We start from the raw sequence: 26,687 nt of genomic DNA on the forward strand, positions 1-26,687 counted from the left end.
GGGACTTCTGTTTGACTTCAGCTTTTTTTCAGTGGCAGAGTGGAAGGGCTGCATTTTTCCAGATGTAATACTATTGAGTAGAGTGACAAATGTGACATTTAGCTTTGCAGGGGATGACCTTCCATTCACGTTTTGGAGATTTTTGATCCTCTTCTACTTCAGTTTCATTAGAAACTATTTCAGTTTTTATTTTAGTCTGGCAGGGAGGCTCTAATGCAAATAAAATACTCTTAAGCTAAGCAGGTGCCCTTTGGTACCTCAGTTTGTAATACACAGCAGCAGTGACGTGCAGGCATCAACCATTCCTGCCTCTACAACCAGGTTGCAAGGACTCACCTTCCTGCTGCCTCCTCTAAGCAGGCTGCCTTGTATGGACATCTCATGGTTCTGCTTGGCACAAATCATCAGGACCTGGGAGATGTTGGAAATCAAGAAATTTCCAGCTCAAGCATAGCTATTTTTTGTTTTTTTTTAAACAGTATCATGGTGCTTAATTCCTTCTGATTTAAGTAAGAGTTGGAGGATTACATCTGCTTAAAATGGGAGGTCCATGAGATCTGSAACTAAGTGGCTTCTCCAGCAGCACCCACTGTGTTACTAGAGTGTGAGCATGAAAAACCCTGAACTGGTAAACAGGGTGCTTCCTAGCTCTGCGGTTATAGTAGTGTTAAAAAGAAGAAGAAGAAAAAAAAAAAGAATTACAGATCTAGGCAGTAATTGACCACTTGGCCACCTTTTCCCATGCAGGCCACTGTTACAAAAGCATAATGCCCCTCTATTTCTTGCAGCGTGGAAAGCAGCCCTTGTACAGGCGTTTTCAAAAGCGATAGTTCATGCGACAACTTGACACAGCAGACAGTTGTACAATGCCTCTATTAAAAGCCACAGGAAGAAAAAAAAGCATTAATAGCCTCTCTGCTTCAGCAGGATGAAGTGTGATTGCACAGCTCATCTGACAGGTTTGCTATGGGTTTCATGGCACTTTGGAACCTCAATTTGCAGGCACCAAAGAGCTGAACTTCCATTATACAGGGTGCTGGGTAGTCCAAGGGATTTCCTCTCTCCTTTACATATGTCATCTGAAAATGAGTTTCTACCCATGACATATTGGCGCAGGGCTTAAATGGCCCTACCACTTCTTTCCATTCACCTTCTGTGTGTGCCACATTTAAATATTTAACAAGGTCACAAGGTACTTGTCAGCCTCCAACTGTAAGTCTGCATCAATCCATCACCACAAAAATGTTCACTTTTTCTGCTTGCAACAAGAATGAAGATCAGCTAAGCTAGCTGTGCTTCCCAAGCTGCAAGCTGATTTCAACAGGTATCATTCAAAGACTGATCAGGAATGAGCAGGGGAAGACACATATCTAAGACTGCCAGAAAACACGTTTTGAAATGCATCAGGAAGCTGAACAAACTTGAGAAAAAGCAGCACGGCCTAACAATGTAAAGAAATCTTTTTGAAATCATTTGCAAAATTCTTTTGCAGATTCAGTGTTTGTTGGACCAGGTCTTATTTCAGCAGCTGTAGCCAGTTTTTGAGTGTTTTCAATGAAATTATCTGATCTAGAGGCAAGAAAGTGGAGAGCAGTTCAAAATCACGATTCCCAGCTCAAAATCCACTCAGATAAGTGTATCTGCTTGTTCACTCTATACTTCCCTTATTAAAGAGTCAAAATCACCTCTAAGAATAATTAAACACAACGAGTTTGATTATAAACATGACACTACCCCAGGCCAGATCTCAGGCAARCTCAGGACAAAATTCCCTGCACAGTAACTTTTTGTTCCACACACCTGCACACTTCATAAGCAGCTCCATACGCTGAATTGAAAACAAATCTAATTACCTTAATTTACTTGATACAGAAGTAGGCAGGTAAACTACATGTTTCCATACTTTCTACTTTGGGCAGCTATAATTAATGAGTCATGGAATTATGCAATATGCCTAGAGCAAGCTTTATTACTCCTGAGGTACCTGAGCACCACTCACAGTTTAAGGCCAGTCACTTCCTATTAGCATTAGGAACAGAAGTGCCTACCTAAGACRTTAATCATGGAGTGCAACAGATCTACAACTTTTATTTACATATAGGGTGTAYGTCATACATGCATTACAAACATAGTGATGGTAATAATGGTAAATWTGGTAATAAATAGCCTTCCTGGGGCTATCAGTGGCCTTGATTTAGTTTATTTTGCATTGCTAAGTTTTATGCAGACACTAAAGGCGTTATCAGAAGAATGAGTTTGACTCTATAGGCTGTCCATTATGGGGTGGACTGAGCCAGAGCCTGCCAATGCTGAAGAGCTAATGCAGTCAAATTATACACCCAGTCTCTGTATAATCCCTTTACAATCAAAGAAAAGAGAGCCAYGTCCTTCAGAGCAGGAGACAAGCTCACTCAATGACTAAAAGTAATTCCCCATCTCTTAATGCATGTAATATTCCATCTCTCCTTCCACCATGTTAACTCCACGGTCTAAGTTAGCAATTYGCCGGTACAGAGATTTAGCACAGATTTCTATGGCTTTATTTTATGCAGAGTGAAGACTTTGCAGTGTTTTGATGTCTATCCCATCCTCTCTGCAATCACTTGAACCTTTTGCATTAAACTACTTAAGTCTTAAGTCAGGAGTGAAGGAAGTCTGTACCTTCCACTCATATTTGAACCAAACACATGAGCACAGTGTTCACTGATGATGATATTATCTCTTTTTAATACATTTCTTAATAGCTGATCCTTCTGTGTGAGGCACYTTTGTACTAGTCTCTTTATGCCTGCATGGGCCAGAGATGAATTTCCTTTGCTTTATCATTGCTGTGGTGGCCTGCAGCAAATGTTGAGTTATGGCCAGATTTATCACGAGGTACTGCTGCTATTTATCATATCTAGCAATAATTCTCATTTACTCAAGGGTTCAAAATGGAAAGGCAGCGAGATTTCAACAGTATATCTTTTACGATATTGTCTGTTAACATTTAATGCATGTCACCATGGTAAAGTAAATAATTCCTTCTGGGAAATGCCTAGAACTTAACCAAGGACATGAGGACTTCCAGTCCTCATGTTAGCTTCCTAAACCTTCAGCAGTTACAGCTGCAAGTCGCCAACATAATTTTATGTTTGGTGCCTTGCTCTCAAAATGTGCTGCCGAGCAACTTGGAATGAACTCTGTTAGCACTGACCATGAAATCACTTGCTGTGATTTGTTTGCATATATATTGAAAAACAAAGTGATGTTACTTCACATTTGTGGAGAGGAAAAACAAAAAAAAACAAAACAAAACAAAAAAAAAAACCCCAAAAGTCAGTTGTCCATAAAATGCACACTCTGCTTCTTAGTATCTTATAAAGAGGGTTCTTCTATATTCTCTGTACCTTCTATCTATTTACAGTTTATATAGCAGCATCCAACAAGATCAACTTGAGTTTACGCAGTAGTGAGTTTATTTTTGATATAAATACACTGGTCAAAGAATTAGGTTGAAGGGAATCAGTACATTTGAGTGTAAATTCAGTGAACAGACTAGAAGCTGATGCCTTGGTACCTGACCCTTCGTTAAATAGCGTGATGTCTGTCACCGGGTGTCCCTGCGCGCAGAAAGGGCACGGGTCTAAATCAGCACCGATGCCCTGACTTTAGCATGACAACACCGGGTGAGGTTTTGGCACAAATACTATAAATGGAAGTCGGAAATGAAAACACTGAGCAGACAAACAGTTCAATCCAGGCGAAAATAACTGTATTCCTCATTATGAGCTCTGCTTGCCCCTACTGCCTAATAGTCCTGAAGTGATTTGTCCTTCTTCCTGAAGGACAATCCCGAAGTGGAATAATCCACTGTTAGGAGTGAAGGGCTGAAATGGTAGGACACCATCACAGTGCCTTTATCACCTAACTCCTCCTCTCCCAAGCACACAGGCAGTCCGTCCCCTCCGAGTTAACAGGCTGCGCCTGGGGGTACCGATTAGGAGCATGAGTAAGAGATGGAGAACAAGTGGTACCTTCTGCACCAGAGCAGCATCCATCACCCAGTCTGCTATGTGCTACACCGCTCTAGACAGTTTTCAGGTGCCTTCCCTCCATCTACATTAAAAATTAAAAAGCTGTATAGCTGTTAAGGTTAATAATTGACAATGGACAGTAAGGAATATCTGATGAAAGTCAATGATGCTAAATGCGTAGTTGTCCAGTACRTATACATTTGTTTCAGGTATACTACAAAACATTTCTTCATGCTGAAGATATTACCCTCTTGTGATCACAGGAATATCTGAGCCAGATCTGCCTGAAAATGCTTCTTGAGGAAATTGTGTTTCTCCGCTCTATTAAGAGCATTCCATTTTTATGATTAAAATCAGAAAACAATGTTCTCAGTTAAAGTGAAATGTGCAAAATATGAATTCCTGCAACTGGGTTTCCAAATACTTATCTAAAGTGCTCTCAAATAGTATTAATAAATAAGGATGAARAAATGAAAACTGCATAGGGAACATGTTTTATAAACTATATTTGCAGTGAGCTATGAATAACACGCTTTAGAGAAATAATAATACTGTAAGGTACCTTTCAGTTGAGAGGCTTACAYGAATAAAATGCAGAACCTTAATCAGAAAGGAAGCCATCAACTTCTGCCTTTCACAAAATTAGGTAAGCTGAGGCAGCCAATAATTAAATCGACAGTTAATAAATTTAAGGATAGACTCCTAATCACAGAAGTACTTAAATGTGTCTTTATGATACATTAAAATCAAAAGGATATCTGTCTACACTTAAAATTAAGCTTCGATATGGTGGGGATGGGTGGTTTGGAAGAATTCGCTTCTGGTTTGGTTAACACTGGGATGGGCTGTTATTTAGGAGACGGAAATCTCTGCATCAAAACAAGGATCTGGATCTCGAGAGAAATGCAGTCTGAAATCCTTGTGATGATCCGCACTGAAATGATTTAATCCAACGCCGCACAAGCAGGTCTGGTCTAAAATCCCTCACACAGGCTGCCAGCTGGGCCTATCTTTGTTCGGTGTGCAGGAGGTTAACCCAGCTCAGAGATAAACTTCTGGCTTGGTTAGCGACTTGCAGAGCACACTGGGGAGCAGAAAAAATCTGTTTTCACCCTACTGTGTGCACCAGGATTGTGCAGTGGAAGCCAAAAAAAGTCCAAAGGATGAGGTACAGGCAGAAAATGCCATTTGACAGACAAATGGAAATAAGTGACGGGCGCTCCCTGCCACACAACTGAAAAGCTCTGTGTTTCGGAGCTTTGCAACCTCCAAATGATAAAGAGGGGGACAGCAGCAGGCTTTTAGATGTTAAAAAGGTCTACAAATGCACCGYGTTGCTTGTGATGAAGGACAGCTGAGAGGAAAGGAGCACGGCTGAATTTTGATTAAAAAAATAATAATGGAATCCTTGAGGCAAGAAGAAAAAGGAAGAGAAAAAAAGAAAGGGGGATTATTTGGCATAGAGGGGTATGCAGGAATCTTTGAAAATAAGAACAAGGAACTATCAAAACATGGTCATTTTAAAAGCCTACCCTTTCTTCCCTGCTCAGGTTGCATTTCTTTGTTCCATCTCATTTCAGTGACCATCAATACATCTGTCTTTTCCCTTCTCAGCTAGATTTGGTTGACTCTAATCCAGCTGGATGGAAGCCCAGACGCATTTCTTTTTTTCCTCYCTTCTTTGTAAAAAGCCAAATCCCCACCAGACAAGCCCTGCTTATGATTTCGAGCTTACTTCTATTTTAAACTAAAATCCCACCCTAACAAGAAGAAAATGTCACTAGGAATTTATTAGAGGAAGGAAGTTRATAAAAGTTCCTTCCTGTCCCCGTGACCTCTGTGCTTTGCAAACACAGCAGGGCAACCTGCCTCTGATAACCTAACCCACTAAATTTAATGCCTCAATCTTTTAGGCATCCTGAACCATCTTTAATTAGCTAATAATTCTGAATTCTCCTACAACACGGAGGAGTTGATAGTTCCACATACAGACTCGTGCAGGAAGCTGAGGCTGAAGAGACCTTTGGAGAGGCTGAGCCTCCCTCCCAAAGGGGAGAACTCTCCATAGGACAGTTCTTGACCTCTCCTCCTATGACATATGCACTAATTCTTTAATTATCCTCGCGGACTGAGGCATTCCCCTTTATAAATCCATGCTGACTACTCCCAAACAACTTTGACTCCTTTATATGYTTAGAAGATTTCCATCACCTTGCAAGGACTGATGTGAGGCTCACAGGCCTGAAGTTCACCAGATCCTCCTCCTTGCCCTTCCTGAAGATAGGTGTGACATTTGCTTTCTTCAGAAACCACAGATTAAGCAAGATCCCTCATTTACTTCCCTGGCCMTTTTCTGCCTCTAATCCCGAATTAAAAGAAAATACTTTAAATAGATATGGTTAAAACACAACCTGACTCCTTACTAGGTAAGCTTTTCTCTCCGGCCCTCTCCTGTTGCCTTTGTTCGGTATAATCAAAGTGTTTTCTAACTACTTTCTAATTTTAAATAGTACTAATTGACGTCTTTCGGATTTTCAAAGCACATCTCACTCACCTGCACTGGCAAGACCTAAACACGGAGAAAAACAAGGCTTGAGTTTTGCCCAAGCCAGAGAGGACAGCTAGGGAGAATGTGCTAAGATACACCCAAGCTGGTGAAGAGGAGGTGTAAAAGACACCATCTGGATATGCTGCATCTCAGGGTAGATGTGCTCAAAATAAGGACAGGCGATGGTATTACTATCCTCCTTCAGAAAATCCACAATTAGAGTTTAGCGCTCTGTATGAGTCATTCAATTGGCTATATCAGGTTATTCCAAAAGGTCCATGCAGTTCTCTATTAGCCACAGCATGTGGAGAAAGCGTAAGAAACCACACATAAAGCGAAGATGCTCCTAGGCTGGCAAGGAGCAATAGGGATTTCAAGGGCTTKGCTGTGTCTTATTAAATACCCCAATTAAATACCCCCTCTCAATAAGTAGCCACTTGGGAAACTATAMAACTTTGCATGCATTAAGGGTGTTTTTGCTTTCACAAAGTTGCCAACATTCCGAAAACCTCCCTATTTCCAGGAAGGAACCTGGATTCCTGGAATCCTGGATTCCTAAGGAACCYGGTGGACTTCCTTAGTCCACCAGCTATTTCTCTATGGGAACAGACACRCTAAAATAAAGATATCACACAAAGTTAAGAGCCCAATCCAGAGAACCAGACTGGAAAMGTCGTGTCTCCGTTAAACTTACTCAAGAATAATGCAGTGCAATATCTTTCAAGACAAGAGCACCTGGCTGAAATCACCCGGATTTGCACACTATGGTACATGCACAGTATTGAGGCCAAGGTAAACAAATCCGCTCCAATTCCAGAAGTCAAACCAAAACAGAAATGGACTTCTAATATAGTCTTTATGTTTGTGCAATGTTTCTTCTTTTTTGCTTTGGTAATTTATTTGCCAACTATTTCCAATGCAAGAAAAATGTGGAAACTGCAGTATTTTCTGGCAAAAAAATCTATTATTTGTTAAATTTACAGCTTGTTTTTTATGCACCTCAAAAGTTCTCACACTTCAAATAAACCAAGGACRAACGTCACGCCTGAAGTAAGCCTCCAAACTTTAGGAATTTTCCCAGCATATGCAAGGAAGACAGCTGACAATCTCAGTATACATCTACTTAGATTGCTATTCAGAAATACACAGCAGCTGTTTCACAACAGAGTCTTGCTACCATTCAATTTAAGCTTGAGTTTCCATATTCTATGACTAAATATTGGTTACACATGTGGAATTTTGGCCCAGTTTTTGATGCTATTCATAGCATGTATTTGCTAGATCTACTAATAGTGCTGTTGATTTGTTTGTAGTTTTGTGCTGCAGCCTTTGCACATCTTTAAATTGCTAAGCATTAATTTGCAATGCTGCTTTGCAGAAGCTGCTGAGCTCCTGGAATATGTACTAAACATATCTAATCCTGTTTCCCTTGTGCTCGTGGAATAAATGAAGTTTCATCAGYGGAAAACTAATGCGAGACGCCAGCCAGGCCATTTATCTTATTTATCACAAATATCAGTGATTGCTTTCTAGCAAACAGCTCCCTTTAACCCATGAGCTACAGAAAGCTGCACCTTCACTGCCTTAAACAGACAGCTATGGAGCTCAGGCTTGCATTTCCCTCTACAGATTGCTGCTTTTAATAAAAAAGACCTGGGATCTATTGAACGTTTATCTTTTCAAACACCCAGCTTTGTTGAACATCCACCCAAATATGTTTGCAAGTTGGAAACGTGGCAGAAAAAAATAAAAATAAAAAAGTCAAGCAGACTTGGTTACTGCAAATTTGACAGCTACAGTCTAATTCCAAACTAGTGCAGGGGCTTTGATTTTAGTGAGAGTCAACATGGCATTTCCGTCCCCTATTCAGGAATGAATTTGTAGGATTAGAAACCAGTCTATCCTTTTTATGGGCTAAAGAGATGTGTCTATCCGTGGAGAGTATTTCCTGGTTCTCATCAGTGTCTTTGAGGAGCTCTTAAATTGTACTTCACATGTGAGAGCTGAAAATGCTGTGGGAATTGGACGCCTACCTTTGGGAAGCCTTTTAAAAGCCTGATACCAAATTTCTCTGAATCCTGTAGAAATCTAGATGTAATGTATGAACCACAGGAAGCTTTTCCTACTGATCTGTACCTTCTCTAATCTCTTCCATAACAGTCGTGCAAAACAGGCGGACAAAGTTACAAAAATCTCTACTTCACATTGGTGCCAATGGCTACAGAATTCAGAATTAAGAGTAAACTGAAGTATTTTCTTATTATGCCTTGTCCCATCACTGCCGAAAGTTGTTCCACAGGAGAAAACGGACACATAGAGAGAGGAAGACGAGAACAAATATTTGGGATGCAGYTATTTGCTCAACCTTCTATACAACCAATTCCCTACATACAGTATGTTTAGAGAGCATTAATAGGTGTTTATTCAGCCAGAAGGCAGGTTTATGTTGAGCAGAGATAAATAATAATAACAAAAATTACCACATTGTTGGCAAAGTTCTGCAGCTTCATAAATACTTAATATCTTATGAACATATAAATAGGGAATTATCAGTGCGTAAGTCTTGTCCTGGGCTAGTAAAGACTTCTGAAATTCAGGCTTAGGTGAAAACAGAAAAAAAAAAATGAGGAGAGTCCAGATCTGGCTAGCTTTAAAGGGAAAATGCAAAAGGAACTCGCCACATTTTCTCATTCCCACTGTTAACTGGATCCATTTCAGTGCCGCCTGCGTGCCTGCATCTTATTTTTGCATCCTACTAACATTTSAGTAGTTGCTTTTTTACTGCCAAAACGTCTGGGGGAGGGGAATATTAAAATGGCATATATGAAWAGGCATAGCAGCAATGTTTTAAAACATATCCACAGTGAAGTTTTTGCTTCAGAACAGTCTGTATGWTTCGCGGTCAAAAATAATACCGAGGGCTTTACCAGGCTTGTCACAGAATGAATGACAGAGTCTGTGTCACAGATTACCAGCAWCTAGGGTGAAAAAGAAAGAGGGAAGTAACTAATCCGCTAGAGAAAACTGGAATGTGCTTAGGAAAGTAGCTGCTCCTAACAGCAGCAAGGCTGGATTAGACTCAAATGCAAAGGCCAGAGCAAGAGCCAAAGCGTTACTGCAGGCCCAGCAAGATCCAAGCAGAGCGGGGAGCTCCACGCCTTGCATGGAGAAGTGTTCCACCTCAAATGAATTATTCAGCACAAAAGTATTTTCCAAGATGTAATTTCCTTGGCATGCTTTGAGCAAAGAAGGATGCAGGTGGAAAAAGTATCAAAATCTTAATTTCCTTCATCACTATATACTCAGCTCTTGCTATCCCTAAAGAGCATAGATAACTATTTTAAATATATGTGATTTCAATACAGAACTATATGTATATGTAAATAGGAAACTATGCAGTACCATTACAAAAAGACAAGTCAGATCTGTAGAGAAGCTTGGCTCAAATGAATTTAGTGGAAGAATCAAAGCACACATTAATCAAGGATTAGGCAAAAGCAGAAGTTCTTAAGTTCTACTGCTGGCAAAATACAGATTTGAAAGATTATACAGATTATAAAACACATTTTAACTCATATGAAAACAAAGTCAAATCTCATCGTACTATTCAGAATGATAAGAAAGCAAACAGTCCTTGGAAGGAGTCAAAAACAAATTCAAATTCATTTTCTGAGTCACGTGCATGCTGTGGGCTGAGAGCATGAGAAGGATCCAGTGGGATACTCAAGACATCTAGCCAGAGGAGCATGACACTGTGCAGATGCTCGCTTGAAGACAGGGAACTCCCTCACCCTGGACTATCACTTAGTCCACAATATGTACAAGCTCACGAACTCCCTAAATGACTCCCTAAATTGACCAAAAGGCCAGTTAAACTCGAATTCCACAGTAGGCTCCAGTGTAGGAAGGACTTCTACGGGTCAAAAACAGCCGTAGATTCAAAGGTGGAATGACAGAACAACTGAACCTCCTCCTTTAGTACCACCAAATACTTTCAGTGGCACAGGAGCAGTCACGKAGCAATGCTCAGTCCATTCCAACCTGCCTTGGACTTCCATCCTCTGGATCCCATGGTAGGAACAGTCGTACTTCCCTTGTTGAGTATTGCCTGTTGTCCTAACGTCTTGCCCCTGCTGCAAAACCTGGTATTACCATGAGGTATTTATGTTGTTTTAGATTGCTCTCCGAGGACCAATCTCCAAGGACACATTCCCACCTTCCAAAAGCAAGAAAACAAACTCATCCTCTGCTGAGGTTTGACATATGGCATTAAACACAAAGCAGCCACTGATATTTTCTTCTGCTTAGCCAATACCTCTGTAATTTTTCAACTGATAGTCACTTATCACTGAAGTGTAAATAGTTTGCTGTGTGGATTGGCTGAGCTACCTATTAATCAACCAGATTAAAAAGATGATGGCAAATCTCCAATAATTATGCAGCGTAATTAAAAGGCCGGGAAGCCTGATTTAGGGCTTATTAGCCCTCTAAGACCTTCATTAGCCATATTAGTTTCCTGCATGAGATCCCAAAGGGAAAATATTATTGCTGTAGTGTGAGTCACAAAGATCTGGCTGGTACTTTCAAATGTTACCCTTGCTGCTGAGTTTTCTGACCTTGAGAACTTCAGTGTATTAAACTAAATGGTTTTCCCTACAGTCCTTTTAGTGGAGACAAAAAACCACACAATTTATGTATTCTTGGCCTGTGGGAAAGAACTAGCGAATCTGTGATTCCCGCTTCACAAATGCAACCAAAAATCCCAGGCAGATATTATTACACCGTGCAATGTGTTTGCCCCCTCAGCTAGCACCATAGCGGTCTTCAAATTTGCTGCTAAAACTTGGTATGATGGAGACAAATGCAGAAGATGATGGCAGAGTTCACTGAAGCTGTCCTGTAAACCAATACACTTTATGTAAACCAATACACRTTATGTCTAGGAAACAAGAAAAGATAATTCTCCCTGAACTCACCTGCTAAACAACTTGGTGCAATACACCGAGCTCATGATATCAGGAAGATATTGATGTGAGGAGGAGTCTGCCAAGATCACGAGTTGCTCTCTTGACGTTTGTCTATAGCTAGGGGCAGGGAGCTTATCTGGGATCAGACAGAAGAGTTTCATTCCAAAATCATCCACCTGAGTTGAGTTTCTGCTTAGCCGTATGGGCCTGTGCCCTCCCACCATTGCCAAGGCAGAGCTGTAGGGCACAGGCCACGACGGCCAAGCTATAGAAGCTRTTATTGCCCAAACAGCAGCTGGCCCCTTTTGATGGGCGGCATAAGCAAATGTCATTTCACAAATGCCAGCACTTCTCAAGTGGCTCGCCCAACGTGATGCTCCCTGGCCACCTTCCCATTACACTCCCAGCTGCCAGCATTTCTTCCACGCAACCTTTTTGCCTTTGGGCAAGCACTGAYGTGGAGTTCGGTAACGTTAAGGGAGATAGGTCATTATTTTCTTCAATAAAAACAGAGGTCTGCTGGGTCACTGGTTACTATGGTGTAGATCAATAACATGCAGTGTCACCTTGTTATTTTCTGTGATGTCCCCCACACCTCACTGGAATCCCATCCCTCACCTATCGTGGGAATGGYGAGGGAATAGGTGAGGGAGAGGTGAGGGAATGTCCTCACCTATCATGGGAGGACAAACACTTCCTCAAGCCCCCTATGAGAACTTCCCATGCTGTAATTTTAGGTACCCATCCACAGTCACGCTTATTTAAATTTCAAACTACAGACACATTTCCTAAGCAAACACTGTGGATAAGTACACAGAGTTCCTAGCTTAAATATAGGAATGCTACGCTTACTTCAGTTTCACCCTTTCAAATTAAAACACGTCTCAGCTCTTCTTCCATTCCTGTTTAGACCATGATTTTTCTTGAACGGGGTATTGGCATATTCCCTATTGGTTCTGCTCTTCAACTTTTAAATACACTTTATCCTCCTTGCATTTGGTGGGAAAATCCTTGTTGACACGCTCAAAGGCTTGTTGTCTTGTCAGACAAGTCAAAAAGGATCCACCTTCAGACAAGAATCTCCTATCACATAAATGGGGGCAGAATCTACCCACCCATCACCACAGCATCCAGGCTGCTATACACCAGTACAAAACAACTTCTGCTCCTCCAGCACATCTATAAAGCAAGAAACATCTCCTATCTTTCTCCTTTGTAGAGCTTTCCAAGCCTCAGGAATTATTATTTTGGCTGTGCCAGCAATAAATTAATCTGGACCTCTTATTTCTAACAGCTTCTAAAGTGAAAATCCAGATCGGTCTTTGTCGCTCCTTGGTGCTGAGGCTCTGCTCTTCCTAGCATTAAGGATGACACTTTTCTACAAAACAACATCCCTGCTGCAAAATATGAAAGGGGTCTGCTAATTAAGTCATGTTGCCAGTGGCTCCTGGGGGGAAGGCAGCTGCACGGCATGATCCAGTGCTCTGAAAGCATCCTGGTGCCCAAGAACATCGTCATGACTTTCTGTATAGCTTCCTCCCGACCACCACTAAACACACTGAAGCAGGTATGTTTGCTCATATACCATCTTGCAGGTCATCCAAGCTTCCCCAGAAGGCTGCTATTGCACATTGCATTTAATTTGAATGCTTTCCTTCCGCTCAGGTGGTTCTTGCCTATTGCACAGCGTTCCTCGGGGCAAGTGCACTCACCCTGCATCATTCTGGTGGTGGCAGGGCTGTTCTTTCTGTGCTTGCTTTTAGTTGCCACAGCCTCCCTAACATCTCTGCCAAGCTAAAAACAAAACCAGTAAAGAAAGTAGAAACCTGGATGTGCTAAGGCCTCCCTTCTGAYGGCAACACGCTTCCTGCTTGGGAAAACGCTATTGCTTTTTCATGCTTTAAGCTGTGCCTTAGCCAACGGCATCACACAAGCAGTGGTCACCTATTGCAATAGGAACAGGTGGGATGAGGTGGACCTAGTTTTAAGGAGCTTGCAGCCTAATTACATGCAAATAGGAGATAACAGGTCTAACTAATCAACAGATTGTAAAGGTGGAAAGCACAAGGCAGCAGCAGGCAATTATTTTTAGTGTATCACGTGCACCCAGGCAGCCAACTGCTCTGTCATCCCTCACACTTCCATCCTCACGACAGCTTCATCCCCTTTATTGCTGCATTAAAAGGCCAACCCAAAAGAGTCCTGGTTCCAGCTGTGGGAGACCTGTTGCCACTGGCMTTGTGGAAAAAGGCCACAGACTGTGTGAAGAAACGCACAATTCTTTTCAGGTTTCAGGATCTTGTGGGAAGCATCATGGATGAGACAACTACAGCATTTTTGAGCAGCGAACTGCATTTGGGTGAAGCTGCTTTGCCACAGCATCCAGGACACCTCGCCTAGACACATGTGAAGTGAGCATGATGGACCACAAGCATTTAAGGGCTCAAGTAAAGACCTTGTTTCTTGCAGGAGCTCTGCTGTTGGGGCTACTCTCTTATCAGGCAGGTGGCCCAAAGCTACCTGGGGAGGTCTGGGCAACCTGCACTCACAGCTTGAGCAAAGACCACTGGGGCAACCTGAAATAAGAGTGGTCAAAAATAGGATAAAGTCTTTGTCATTTGTCTAGGGATAAGAACATGCAAGAACTACAATACAGGAACTGCCAAGGAGCTTTCAAGAGAGAGCAAAAGGGGGAAAAAGGGTGGATTTTTAAAAATTGTCATGGGAGTCTTTGTAGGGAGGAAAAAGGGATTTATGGAGAAACCAGGCTGCTGAGGAAGGCAGGCATGAAGGCTGGAAGGGTGCGCGCTGATGACTAGATAGAGCAGAAGAGATGACAGCATAAGCAAGACCCAACTGTGAAGAACTTTTAAATTAAGGACATGCAGTTCCCTTCACAGGCTACCCAGAGGCCAGAGTGGAAGCTTGATCATTCTGCTCTCAGTGTTTCATGTCAGTAATGGCAAAACACGTCTGCTTGGCTGTTCAAAGGACAGGAAAAACAGGTTCACTTAATGTCTCCATAATCACAGAGATAAAACGAGGCCTCTTGCAGCACCTCATTAGGATGCATTGCTTTCACTTTGTCAGATGAAACTGACACCATGGCACAGCCAATTCCAGTTTTATCTTAGCAAAATTGCTGTGAATTTAAAATTATATGTATATATGATGGATATATATATATATCTCCTTCAACTTCAGAATAAAGAAATACATCTGCCTAGAAAGAAAGCAAACCTAAAACTAACGGCATCCTAATGACTCCTCATCTAAGAGCCTTTTACAGCTTTAAAATGAGAAGCAGCAATGCAGACTGAAATTCTGAAGTATGATGTGGACACACAAGCACACGTGCACACTTTTGCATCCACATTGCAACGCAAGAGGACAAGGAGATACGGTCACTTCAATGGCTCAAGTGACAAGATGCTACCATCTAAATTCTCCTTTTTTTTTTTTTTACCCCAAAACACCATGAGGGCATAAGAGGGAGTTAAGCAGCCCTTATGGAATAACGCCAGCCAGGGGCAAAGACAACAGTTGCCTGCTATTCTGATTTCTGTGCCATGTTAGGCAGGCAAAAAGAGCTGAAGGCAGCTCCAATTTGCTGCAATTAGATCAGCCTTGCTCTTCTCATGCCATTCACCAGAAGGGAAGAGCTTAATCTGCAGGGCAGGGAGGGAACGAGCCACAGAAGCTGAAAGTCTTTTCCTAGCACCAAACAATGGGGAACCCTCCAGGTAGAGAAAGGATAACACTGAATAAAGCCTAAGCTACCAGTCTGAACTGAACCTATTCTAGGCAAAGCACCTGGGTTTTCAGTTAATAAAGTGCAGCCAAGAGATAACTGCTACTATTATAATAATTGCCTGGGAAAAAAAAATGCATTAGGGCAAGAAAATACAGAGCACATAAAAGCACTTGTTAACATTCTTTCTATGTGCTTATCATGAGTTTTATACAGGGTTAAACATATTTTCTGGTGACTAACACTGCAAGGCTGAGGATTAAAAAGGATAATGTGCAATGTGATTTATGAAGTTTTAATGGAAAATCCCCATGGGTTGTGTATAAATCTTATTTATAGCTTTAAAAGTATGTAATATACTTATTGTATATTTTAAAAACTGTGGGAGTGCAGTCTCTGTCAGAGTTAATCCATTAAAAAAAGCAATTCCTAGGGGGCTTCTAGGGATACGACATTTGATATTTTAAAGACTATCAGCACGTACAGTGTGAAATGTCCTCTGCAATTTAGTTAGTGGGGGAGAAAGGAGGAACAGAAGAACCCAACCTGGAAGGAAGGAACAGGCTGTTTTAGGAATAAGCTTCATCCATTCAGAAAAGAGCGACAAGGCGGGGGGTGGAGGAGGAGGRGGATGAAGTCACGATGCAGGCTCTGTCCTCCTGCCTGTGCTAACTAATCTCTGCGAGAGGCCTGAATTTAGAGCTCCATCTTTGTCTTTAGATTAAAAGAGCCACTACAGACCCTCATCTTCGTGTGCCATATAATGTGCATTCTGCTACATGAAGTTAATCGTTTCAAGTTGAATCCGTAGAATCCAGTAACTATATCTAAGAAGAGAAGGCATGGTATTATCTAGCTATTTTTAGATTCCTTCCTCTTATCCTTATTAAAGTGTTTTTAGTTTTCCTCCCCTACAGTTTGGAGAATCAATTTTATATCATTCCAAAATATTAGCTCTTGGACTCTACATCAAGCTAAGGCAAAGAGTCCAAGAGCTGATATTCTGAATTTCCAAGAGAGGAAAAAAAGAAAGGGAGTTCTGTCACTGGAGGAMAAAAAGAAAAAAAGAAAAGAAAGAAAAAAAGAAGAAAAAAAAAAGCTTTGCTTTCATCAATTTAGATAAGACAGTAAAAGGTATCACTCACAAATTTTCTGTTTCAGAGCACACATGATAGTTCTTTCCAGTTGCAAACGCCCATCCATTGGATACGGACATCAGAGAGCCACGTCGCTCCTAATGAAGAAGCAAGACTCTCTTGTAAGATAAAACCAAGCTTTATGAAAGACTCTGACATACAATGCGTAAGATGGCTGACTGATTATCCTGAAAAATAAGATAAAATCCTTGGGCCTGGCTGGGAAAACTGAATCCCTAACCTCATCTAAGTTAGGTTCACAGGTTTGAATAAGGGTGTCTGAAAGTTAATTTGCCTTTCTTGTATTTCTTACAAGTTCTTAGAAACATGTTGATATATTGGAAATCCTAGATGAGATAATCAGAGGCAGTGATTCATTTCCAATATGCCAAAGTGAACCAGCGTGGTACTTTGAATGATAGTATTGCATGAAATAAGATTCTTTAATGGTATTTCTGAGAAATGATGATTCTTCTTCCCTAACACATTCCACTCAGATTTATTCTAATTATGTCATATTGCTCAAAATTATTGCTTGGTGCCTTAGAAAAATGCAAGGTGTTCAGACATATTTCAGCCTATCCAGGGAATAAAAACTAAATGTGTGAACAGCCTTGATGGCATTGGTCATATATTGTATGTTTGAAAGGTGTTAGTCAAGATCTTTTGGGAAATATATGGCTGTTTCTAGTATTTTACTTCCAGGAAAGCATTGAATTCCTCCTTCATTGAATTCCTCCTTCAGTATGGCCACATGAAGATACAACGCAGGATTCCCTGCAGTGGAAATCAAAGAGAATGAAGAATATCCTCATGGAACCGGATATTTGAAGAGCTTGATTACTTGCCTCAGTTGTAATAAATATGGCCTATAATAAGGCACGGACTTTGCAGAAAAGTCACAGTATGCTAGATCAAAAATACACATTTTTGAGAGAGACAGTCCCCCACTTGAATTAACTAAATCACACCTAAAGAAATAAACAAAACGCTAACATCATGAAACAGAAAAGGAAAGAACTCAGGTCTTCCTGGACCTGCAGGAGCCCATTATCAGTGTTCATCTCACACCTTCATTTCTGAAGGTAAGACATGAATCCAAACCTGTTCTTCCAGAACAATGGAAGGAATCATTATAGAGTTATTCCTTCCCTGAAGAAATACTACAGGGCCTTCTACAACACCCCTTTCCACGGTGTCTTCATCGATGCTGCTTTTAACCTTGGTAAATGGGCAYGTGCAGTCTGCTTCATCTTCCTGAAGCAAATTATCTGCTTCAGTGATGGTGCCACGTACCAGATGCACTCAACATATGGCACACGGAGGCCTGCCAGAGAGGCCCCTTGCGTCCTGATGTTCAGCTCATTGAGAACCATGTTGTGCAGTGGGAGCCTGGGCAGAACAGCCATCCCCCTCTGAGCTGCGATCATCAGAGAAGGGCTTCACATCAGGGCTACTTCTGGCAYCTAATTTAGGTGAAATTCAACAGGYTTGAGTAAAGAACCCTATTTCATAGGGTTCCTATGAACATCCACTTCTTTCATAGAGGTGGGTGGTCATCCTGCTAAAAGAATGAGTCACAGCACGTAGGTTAGATCTCATGCACACACCAAACGGAGCAATAGGAGAAATACCAAGGGTCAACAACTTCCTTATCGCCATGAAAACACCTCATGAAAAACGCCTTCAGGCCACCACTCAGAGGTACAGAGTAAAGCAAATCGCTATTAGATGTCACACACGTTTCAGCAGCAGCACGGCAAAGCAGGGAATGCAAAACCAACATTTTATCAGCCTGGTCTAAAGGGTTCCAGTTGTTTTCAGAAAGTGCTGATTTATTGGAAAGCCAAACTGGAAAGCCAAATGTAAAACATATTTAGACTTGTGACAGCTTTATAATCTGAAATTGGGGAAGAGATCTCATCAGCCTTTTTCAGAGTGGGATAGACTGTTGAGAAATTAAAGAATGGGATAGAGTTTTACCAGATAATTGCAAGAAAACAAGCTTGAAAACAGCCCAGCAAGAGATGGATTACCCAGCAAAATGGTCTCTCGATGTTATCAGAATAATCCTTATGGGCATCTTCTGTCCCATAGAATTTAATAGGAATGAAATCCAATAGAACTTTGGATAGAAAGCATTAAATATCTGTAGTTGCTATAGAAAATGATAACCTTTCTATAGGGTATTAGCAGCTCTCCAACAGAATTATATAGCACAGACAATACTTYTTATAGCATGGACAAGTTTCACACACACGTCCCAACATAGTTGAAATAGATTTGAATTGAGTTAGAGATTTGCATGAATTAAAAAACAAAACAAACACAAAAACCCACAACAAACAACAAAAAAGCAAAGATCAACACTCTTCTTTCATACTACTATTTTTCTCCAGGAGAGTTATTTCTCATTTGTCSCAGAAAAATGGGAGAAGTGATACCTACTTATCTCTCTTTCATAAAGTCTCTCCTACATTACAGAAATCTTCTGAGGACTTTTTTATTGAAGTTTCAAAGCAGAAAATGTAAAAGCATTACACTCAGACCAGAGGTTTTTCATTTAGTTATTGGTTGCTCTCACATGGCTGCCAGCATCGAAGTTGTATTAAAAGCAAGAGCAAATTGCATTAGAGGATTAAGGATCTGCAGGCTTTTCGGAGGGGTCCAGTCTACTGGATTCTTCCCAAGCAGATTGGGTGCACAATGTGTGCACAAAAGCGGTGGAGAGTCAAGCCTGCAGTTCTTGGTTCCCCATAGCACTGACTGTGCCTAAGCAAAACTAAAGACCAGAATGAGGGTCTCTCCATCTGTGCAGCTAATGGCAGCCTGTAAACCTCAGTTCAGGATCAAGAGTAGTTAAGCTCTGAGGCCAGTCATAGAGTAGGGATCTGTGTGCACAGGCACACAGTATTGCATAGAAAACTTCCAAGTCAAAACAATGACAGAAGCGCATTAAGATGACTTTAATCTGAAGCTACACAGAAGTTCAATATAATCTAATTTTGGTCAAATTAAATTAGTCCGACAAATTCACACTTTCCTCAGTGTCCCATGTAAATAAATCCTTCGGCCATGTTATCTGTCAAAGTGCTGACTTTCTACTAGCAAGATTATAACAGGATGCCACTTTTATAGTCCCACCAGGAGACCAGCTGACCAGCTATGTATGGAGAGATATTGCAAGCGACTGGATGCTAAGCGATTCAAAACACTAAATATTCCCTCAGCTGAAGAGAACTGAATTCACCCTATACCACCTTAGAGTCAAACCTGAATGTGGGGAGTAGAGGTGAAATCTAAATGAACCATTCAGAAAATGTTCTCTTACCAGCTGATTGCACCAGCTGTCTACTTCTTCCAGACATGATAAATTCATTGCCATTGTCCAATATGTGCAGCCAAAAGCTGCTAACTCTGAATTCTAATTAATGGTAGGTGTGTGATCAGGTCACATCTGCGGAAGATAAGCATTTATTATCACGAGCAACTTCTAAACTTATTAAGAGTAAGTGGCTTTCAAGGGTGAGAAGGAATGAGTTAATAGATACAGAAGCACCAGCCACTTGGACCTTCTGCTCAAACAGCTGGACACTGGCAGCAAAACACAAGCTGGAAGACCTTTTTGTTATGAAGAGCTAGACACATCCACACATGCAGAAGGAACGCAACTGAAGTGCTTAYGTTTGTGCACTTAGGTTGCAATAAGATTTTCACTGACTCTTGAGAAAATATATCCCCTTAGGAGTTTTGGACCTCATGTCCTCCAGACTGCACACACAACCTGCACATGCCGTTTCATTTTGGGTGGGATGCAAAGCTAGCCCCAAGAGCACAGGCAGTCCTTAAGGGACCTGATGGCATTTAACAGCTCCCAAGTCCTTGCTAAACCCGCTTAGTCTGTCACCTCCTGGGKTTTTTTTTAAGCAAAATGTTAGCTTATGGCAGCAGTCATGCCCAAGAATTCATTGAGAGGTGAGAAGGATAAGTGTTTTGGAAGGAGAATATGTGGGGGTGGAGAAGAGGATATACGTGCCAATGCTTTGTCGGCAGCTTTTATCTAAGACGGGAAAGTGGGTCATGGTGACAATGCACTCAGCAAACCTCAGTGGCAGCAAGAGTTGAAGATTTGTGTTAATTAAGCATCCCTGATAAGTCCAGGGGTAAATGTGGTAGCAGAGCTCCACTGCTATGTGGTCAAAAACCCATCCTGGAAGCACACGAGGCTAATATGACAATAAAAACTGTGTCATATATAGCTCTATACTGTATACTGGGATACAGCCCAGACCTCCCAGTATTTTTGTTTGGTTTTTTTTGACCACACAGCCCTCAGCTAACCCCTGGAGCAGCTAATTCCCAGATTATCCAAGCACAGGAGACTGGTTCTGCAGTCTCAGGTGCCCTGAGTGGGACTGGAAAGAGGTTAGTTGTGTGCATTGACAGCGGAATGAACGGCAACCAAAATGTGTCTCCCTCTTCAATATGCCTTCCAAGAATCACAACATCCAAACATTCAAAGTTTTCTACATGTTAATAATCTATACCTAACTGGAATTAAAGAGACTCTTAATCCTGTTGAGACCAGTCCTCAGTTCTGCTTCAAGGTTGTGCCCTTTGAGGAGTAGATTTCTCGTAAGTCTTTCTGCTTGACATTTTTGATATTTTTTTCCTCTGTCAGGATTAGAACTTTAATCCTTTTAGCCGCCTCAGTGAACCTCTCAGCCTGCAGTGGGTTGTATTCCCATGTGATTCGTGAGTCACTAAAGCAATACTATACTTATCAATATAGCCAAGAAATCTGGGAAATTCTGTAAGAATAAAAGTTATAAAAATAAGGAGACTCCTTATGCAGTGACACCTGAACTAGTAGCTGGTGGAAGAATCCATCCTGTCTTCCAACAAGGTTAACGCTAAACGCTGACAAGGAAGATCCCAGATATCCTTAGACTAGGTAATTATGAATATCTAGCCAGTCCCCTCCTGGTAATGTTCGTGGTTCCAATAAACCATATGGCTTGGACCCTTTTCATAATGTTTTTGCCCTGAAGTACAGTTAAGTATATTTTCAATTCAGTCTTGAGATTCAGCGTTTTCCCTCTGAACAGAGCTCAAGTCTGTTTGTTAAATGCCACCAGTTCAGATGTTACTGTTGATTCAGGTTGCTCTACTCTTGCTCTACTTACTCTACGTAAGATAACTCAACCCGGTGACCAACACTGCTGTGAACGTCAGGATCACCCAGATCACTCAGGGCGAGGAGGGAGCTTCCAGATTGCTTCCACCCTAAGATCAGTGCAGTGTCCACATAGTGACCGTTCTGAGTAGCTACCAAACAGTAGAGGAGACACCAAAGCTACTGCAGAGTAGGTACCAAACAGCAGTCACCAAGCAGTAAGCTGTAAGCACAGTAGCTAAGCAGAGTAGCTGCCAAACAGCTCAACTGAATCAAAACTGGGCAGTAAGTGAATCAAAACTGGCCCCTCTTTTCACAGGCAAGTCCTGTGTGTTTTCCAGTTCAGAGGGAGGGTGCTCAAACCTGTTGCTATTTAGCCCCTAGTGCCACATTACATTGAATATTCACAAGTCTTAAGCAACCAATCTTCGAGCATCCTTTATAGAATAAAATAATTTTCCATCACCCAACTCTAGGTCCCATTAATTAAAACTAATGGCTTCTCAGGACACCTGATGCAAAAAGGAACCAAGACAGGTATTCACCACCCACGTTTTTGTCTTCACCAGATGGTACAGACTCATAATAAACCAATAGGAATAGAAAACTACAAGTTGGGGTCTATTAGGAATAGTATCTATTCATACTGTGGTGCTGTGCACACTTACCATTTAAATTGGACAGCTCTCCGGTAGACASTGTAGAAGCAGAAATATTTTTTCTAAATGGCATTTGATAGTTCTCAGAGACCTTGTTATAATGGAGATGTTAGAAGAGATGGTTCCCTAGCTTGTGTTTCGCAGGACCTAGAGGCAGATTATCAAAATGATTCTTTTTACTCTCAAAAATATAGGACTACTTCTGAGGTAGAAACTCCAGAAGAAAAGAATTTACTCAAGTGGCTTCTTTCATGATTTTGAGAAAGACGATATCAAAATACCCATCTTGAGGTACAGGACAAAATTACTCCAAATGTATGAAGAAAATATTTACTTGCAAGCTAGAAAAAGAAATAAGAGCACAAAATACCTACTTGTCAGGTAGGACTCTGCAGCTAAGTACACTGAATTTAATTTGAGCAACACGTAGGCTAAGAGTCTTTTCAATATCTCAAYAGCAGAATCTAAAGTGAGCTGCCTGTCAAGAAAAATCCTTAGCCTTCACAAGTAGGGTAGTAGGAATAAGCCCTGTAAAGCTCACAATTTAAGCATCATAGAGGAAGTATTTTAATAGGGATTTTTTATAAGTAATAAGCATACCAGGTACTCAGTGTTTTGCTTTGTTTCGASGTGCCACTTACTTCTTGAAAACATCATGGTTGTCAACACACATCCACAGAAGTACTCATTAGTGGTATTGAAGGATTGTTTATAGAAGGTCAAATAATGGGCCATGACAATGCAATTATGTTCCCTGCTAAAAAGGTCACTTTTACTCATCATAGTAATTATCTTGACAGAACTACATTTACTTCCACCAATTTCAATGCAGAAACTTCTCCAGCACCTTTCTGCTTTCAATGCTGCGTTTGCCGTTCTTGCTATCGCTAATGCACATTCCTTGATGCAAGACAAACAACGAGAGCAACCTCCAGAAAACAAAACAAAGGGCGGCATTTTAATTAAAAGTTAAGTAAAAAGTTAGCTTGAATTTTTAAGACCAGTTAGGCTTCCACCACTGCATTAGTAATGATGCAAAAGGCAAAATTTTCAGAATTGCACACACCACGTGTGCCTTTTGAAAACCTGAGCAATTTCTCCAACTGCACGGGTCAGATTATCACATAGGGTCAGCAGCAGTAAATCCATTTAAGTCAGTGCACTATAGCTGATGGCTGTATGGTTCTGGGGCATTCTGCTAAGAATCCTAGCTAAACATCTGCTCYGCGTGATCGGGATGTCACACAGCAGTGGCAGGATTAGGTCAGCAATGTGTGCGTTGATGTCACAGCGCTAGAGCTGGAGGAAAGTGATACATAACATATTCAAGCAAACAGAAAAAGGACTTGTATCCTCAAGGAGATCCATTTATCACAGACTTAACTATCAAAGACAGTTGTCCATGCTGTAATTTTTTCACGACAGCAAAGATACTAAGCATTTCTTCATGTTTTAAAAGGCCTTGGTCTCCCTGTGCTTTCATTATCTGCCAGTAATTGCTTGTTGCCATCACAGAGTAAGTTTTACTCCTTGTAAATAGCTATTGCTGTTGCAATGTAGTTGCACATGACAGTGTCTTTGTCGCAGACATCACACAGACAAACCACACGGAGTCCACAAAATTAATCTAATAGCTGTATTATTAGAAGATAGCTTAATTCTCTGTGGTCTTTTTCACTGATACCTCTTAGCAGCAGGATAAGCATTAAAAAATTAAGATTAAACACAGTCCTTGATACTCCACTGCAGTGAGGACTCTGTAGTGGTAGCTGGTCCACTTTGAAGTCCTGAACAGCATGAAAAGTCATACTGCAGCGGGGAACTAGGCAAATGCAAATAATACCTCTCCGCAAAAATTTTAGTCTGCTTTTGCATCTAACATGATGTGCTGCAGTCCAGGAACTCACGACACTGCTGGGATGCAGAGGAACTGTTACCAAACAGCCTGCCGGAACAACTAAGCCACTGATTTTGCAGGCACAACACAAAGGTTTCTTTCCATGATTTGATATGCTGGGTCACTGTAGACATGCGGCTTTATGTAATCTGGCAATTATCATATTCACATCCCTTTGTGAAGTGCTTTAAGGCCACATGTGAAATGAAAAGCATGATTAATGAGACAGCAACCATCTCTTCTAGACAACACCTGAGTTGGCAGGGGGCTTGCCTTTATTAAAAAACAAGCAGTTAATTTTAAAAGGACGGGAAGGTCWCACACACAACAAGGAGGTCTGCTATAGGACAACCAAAACGTAAACAATCTCCATATATTCAGAGCACAAAAGCACTCATTCCCCAGCTCAAAGCATCCTGGGTCACAAAATAGCAGGATCAAAACAAACGGAGCAGCCCTCAGGCCAAGGGCTACATGTATCTCCTGGAAAGGTTAATGATTTGTTTACTGCCTTCCTGGCACCGCACCGTAAGATGCAGAGGAAAAAATAGTTCCGTGTATGGCTCATACACATCACACACACAGAGACCACAAACTGCAGCTCCAGGRTTTATTGGGACACCAACACACCTTCCATCTCCAATCCGCTCCAGGTTTGTTGCCATTAACTAGATATTATCCTTGTCCCTCTCCAAAGGAGATGGGCACAAATAACGGGAAATTCATCAGCTATCCTTCTAACAGCCAGCAGCTGTACTTTCCCTCGAAGAAAGAACGTGTTGCATAAACTAAGAAATGACCAAGACATCCCAAGGGACCAGTTTGTTCCATCYGCTTGTTTCCAAGACCCTGAGTATATATGAATTTAGTAAAACTTAGAGGCTCATAGAGAGACTGAACTACTACAGCCACAACATGTCAAGCAAGTTGCAGGAAATGTCTATATCATGCAATGAAATTTTACCCTGCCAGATCAGGGATTTATCRCATTTATAAAAAAGAGTCTCACGTTGTCCTTCATCTCAGAATATCATTCTTACAAGTGCGACGTCCCTCTGAACGGCCACAGTTACGATCCATTATTATTTTATATTTCCAGCTGCTTTACAAGAATCTGAAAATCTTCTTATGGGAGAACTAACACATTAAAGTCCAAGGTCTGCATAGGATTAAGTGTCTGAACCATACATTCACTCTTTGAGCAATGTCTAGGGACAGAAAATCTAATCCAGCCCCACCTCCATGGTAAAATAATACTCCCAGAGGCAGGACTCACTCTTGTTTAAGCTAAACTACTTAGCTACAGTTAAACTCCTCGTGCTAACTCCACACAGAGCCAGATGTCTCTTCAACGTTTGCAAATTGCCATAATTCAATTATGGTGAAATGCTAAAACTGGACAAGATCATGCAGCTGATACAACCTTCAATGATACACCAAATCTGACAACTTCATTTCATTAAGCGCTGGGAATGAGATTGGCATTGCCACACACAGGCTGAACACCCACCCATTGCTCCTTACATATGTTAAGTAAAGGCAAACTTCTGGAGTTATATAGGCAATAAAGAGATCATTATGAGAGTTCACTCAGCTGAAGACTTACAGTGCATGAAACCTAAAACTGAGGGCTTCCATCACGCATTAAATCTTCAAAGAACTATACAAACATTCACCAGTTAAACATTAACTGATTGTTTTTTCTCTCTTTACATTGAGAGATTCCATGCTGGCAATGTTTCACACAGTGGGGAAGAAAAAAAAACACAAGTAAATGTAAATCCATCCACTTACTGTTATGAGCGGAGCTTCTCATCGTTTTAGTAGGCCCGGAATCATTCAGGATGGGAATCATCAGGATAAGGAGAGGAGATACCGGAGCAACTGCTGGATGTGACCTCATGGTGCCCATCAAGAGTTTAGGAGTTTCATTTGTGGCTGAGGCGATGATGAGTGTGCCACCTTCATCTCCACTGGAGCATCATCAGGTTTGTCAGGTGCACCTGGACCGACCCAGTGGCAGAAGACTGAATCTGCCCTGTTTAATGGAAATAATGCTTGTGGGCACCACTTTGTCCTTTGGCCTACTAGAATAATGGCCATTTTCCCTTGCAAGTAGGGAAAAAAAGAGCTTCTGATTGACAAGACTGGTTTATCTACCTTGAAAAGAAATCTGCAAGTTTGCCTTTTTTGTCTTCTGTCTGTCTTCCTCTTCTGAAGACCAGGAAGTCGTTCTTAGGGTTACAAGGCACTGATTAGGGAAGACAGCAGGTACGGCAGCAGTCAACACCAACACGTTTCTGTGGCCACTGTTTTATAGGCTTGGTCAAATGCAAAGAGGTGACAACGCCGAACTGGTCAGAAATTCTCCTTGTGATCTTCCCATTGAGATAATCACAATTGGATAAGAAAAGGTCCACATCAGAGCATGAAGCATCCTCTAATAATTCTCTCACGGTAGCAGTCTTTCTCCCCATGCCACCAGTTCTTCCTGGTGATGCAGGACAAACACAAATTGCTTTGATGACCTTGTTGCA

The 26,687-nt window shown here is 41.4% G+C and overlaps 1 long non-coding RNA gene across 3 annotated transcripts; it reads right to left on the reverse strand.

Moving 5' to 3' along the window:
* Positions 1-5,074: 5,074 nt before the first annotated feature.
* LOC112950917 lies at positions 5,075-26,687 on the reverse strand. 3 transcript variants are annotated; one of them, XR_003250096.1, is made up of 4 exons: positions 26,311-26,687; positions 25,945-26,188; positions 16,428-16,516; positions 5,075-5,100 (listed from the first exon to the last, which is right to left on the reverse strand). It is a non-coding gene; the product is annotated as an uncharacterized LOC112950917 (long non-coding RNA). The 3 variants fall into 3 exon arrangements; XR_003250092.1 differs by having other exon boundaries at positions 25,945-26,687; XR_003250094.1 differs by lacking the exon at positions 5,075-5,100 and adding an exon at positions 10,586-10,780 and having other exon boundaries at positions 25,945-26,687.

The sequence above is a fragment of the Nothoprocta perdicaria genome, unplaced genomic scaffold (genome assembly GCF_003342845.1).
Source record: "Nothoprocta perdicaria isolate Ctin4 unplaced genomic scaffold, notPer1 scaffold_103, whole genome shotgun sequence".
NCBI classification, from domain to species: Eukaryota; Metazoa; Chordata; class Aves; order Tinamiformes; family Tinamidae; genus Nothoprocta; species Nothoprocta perdicaria.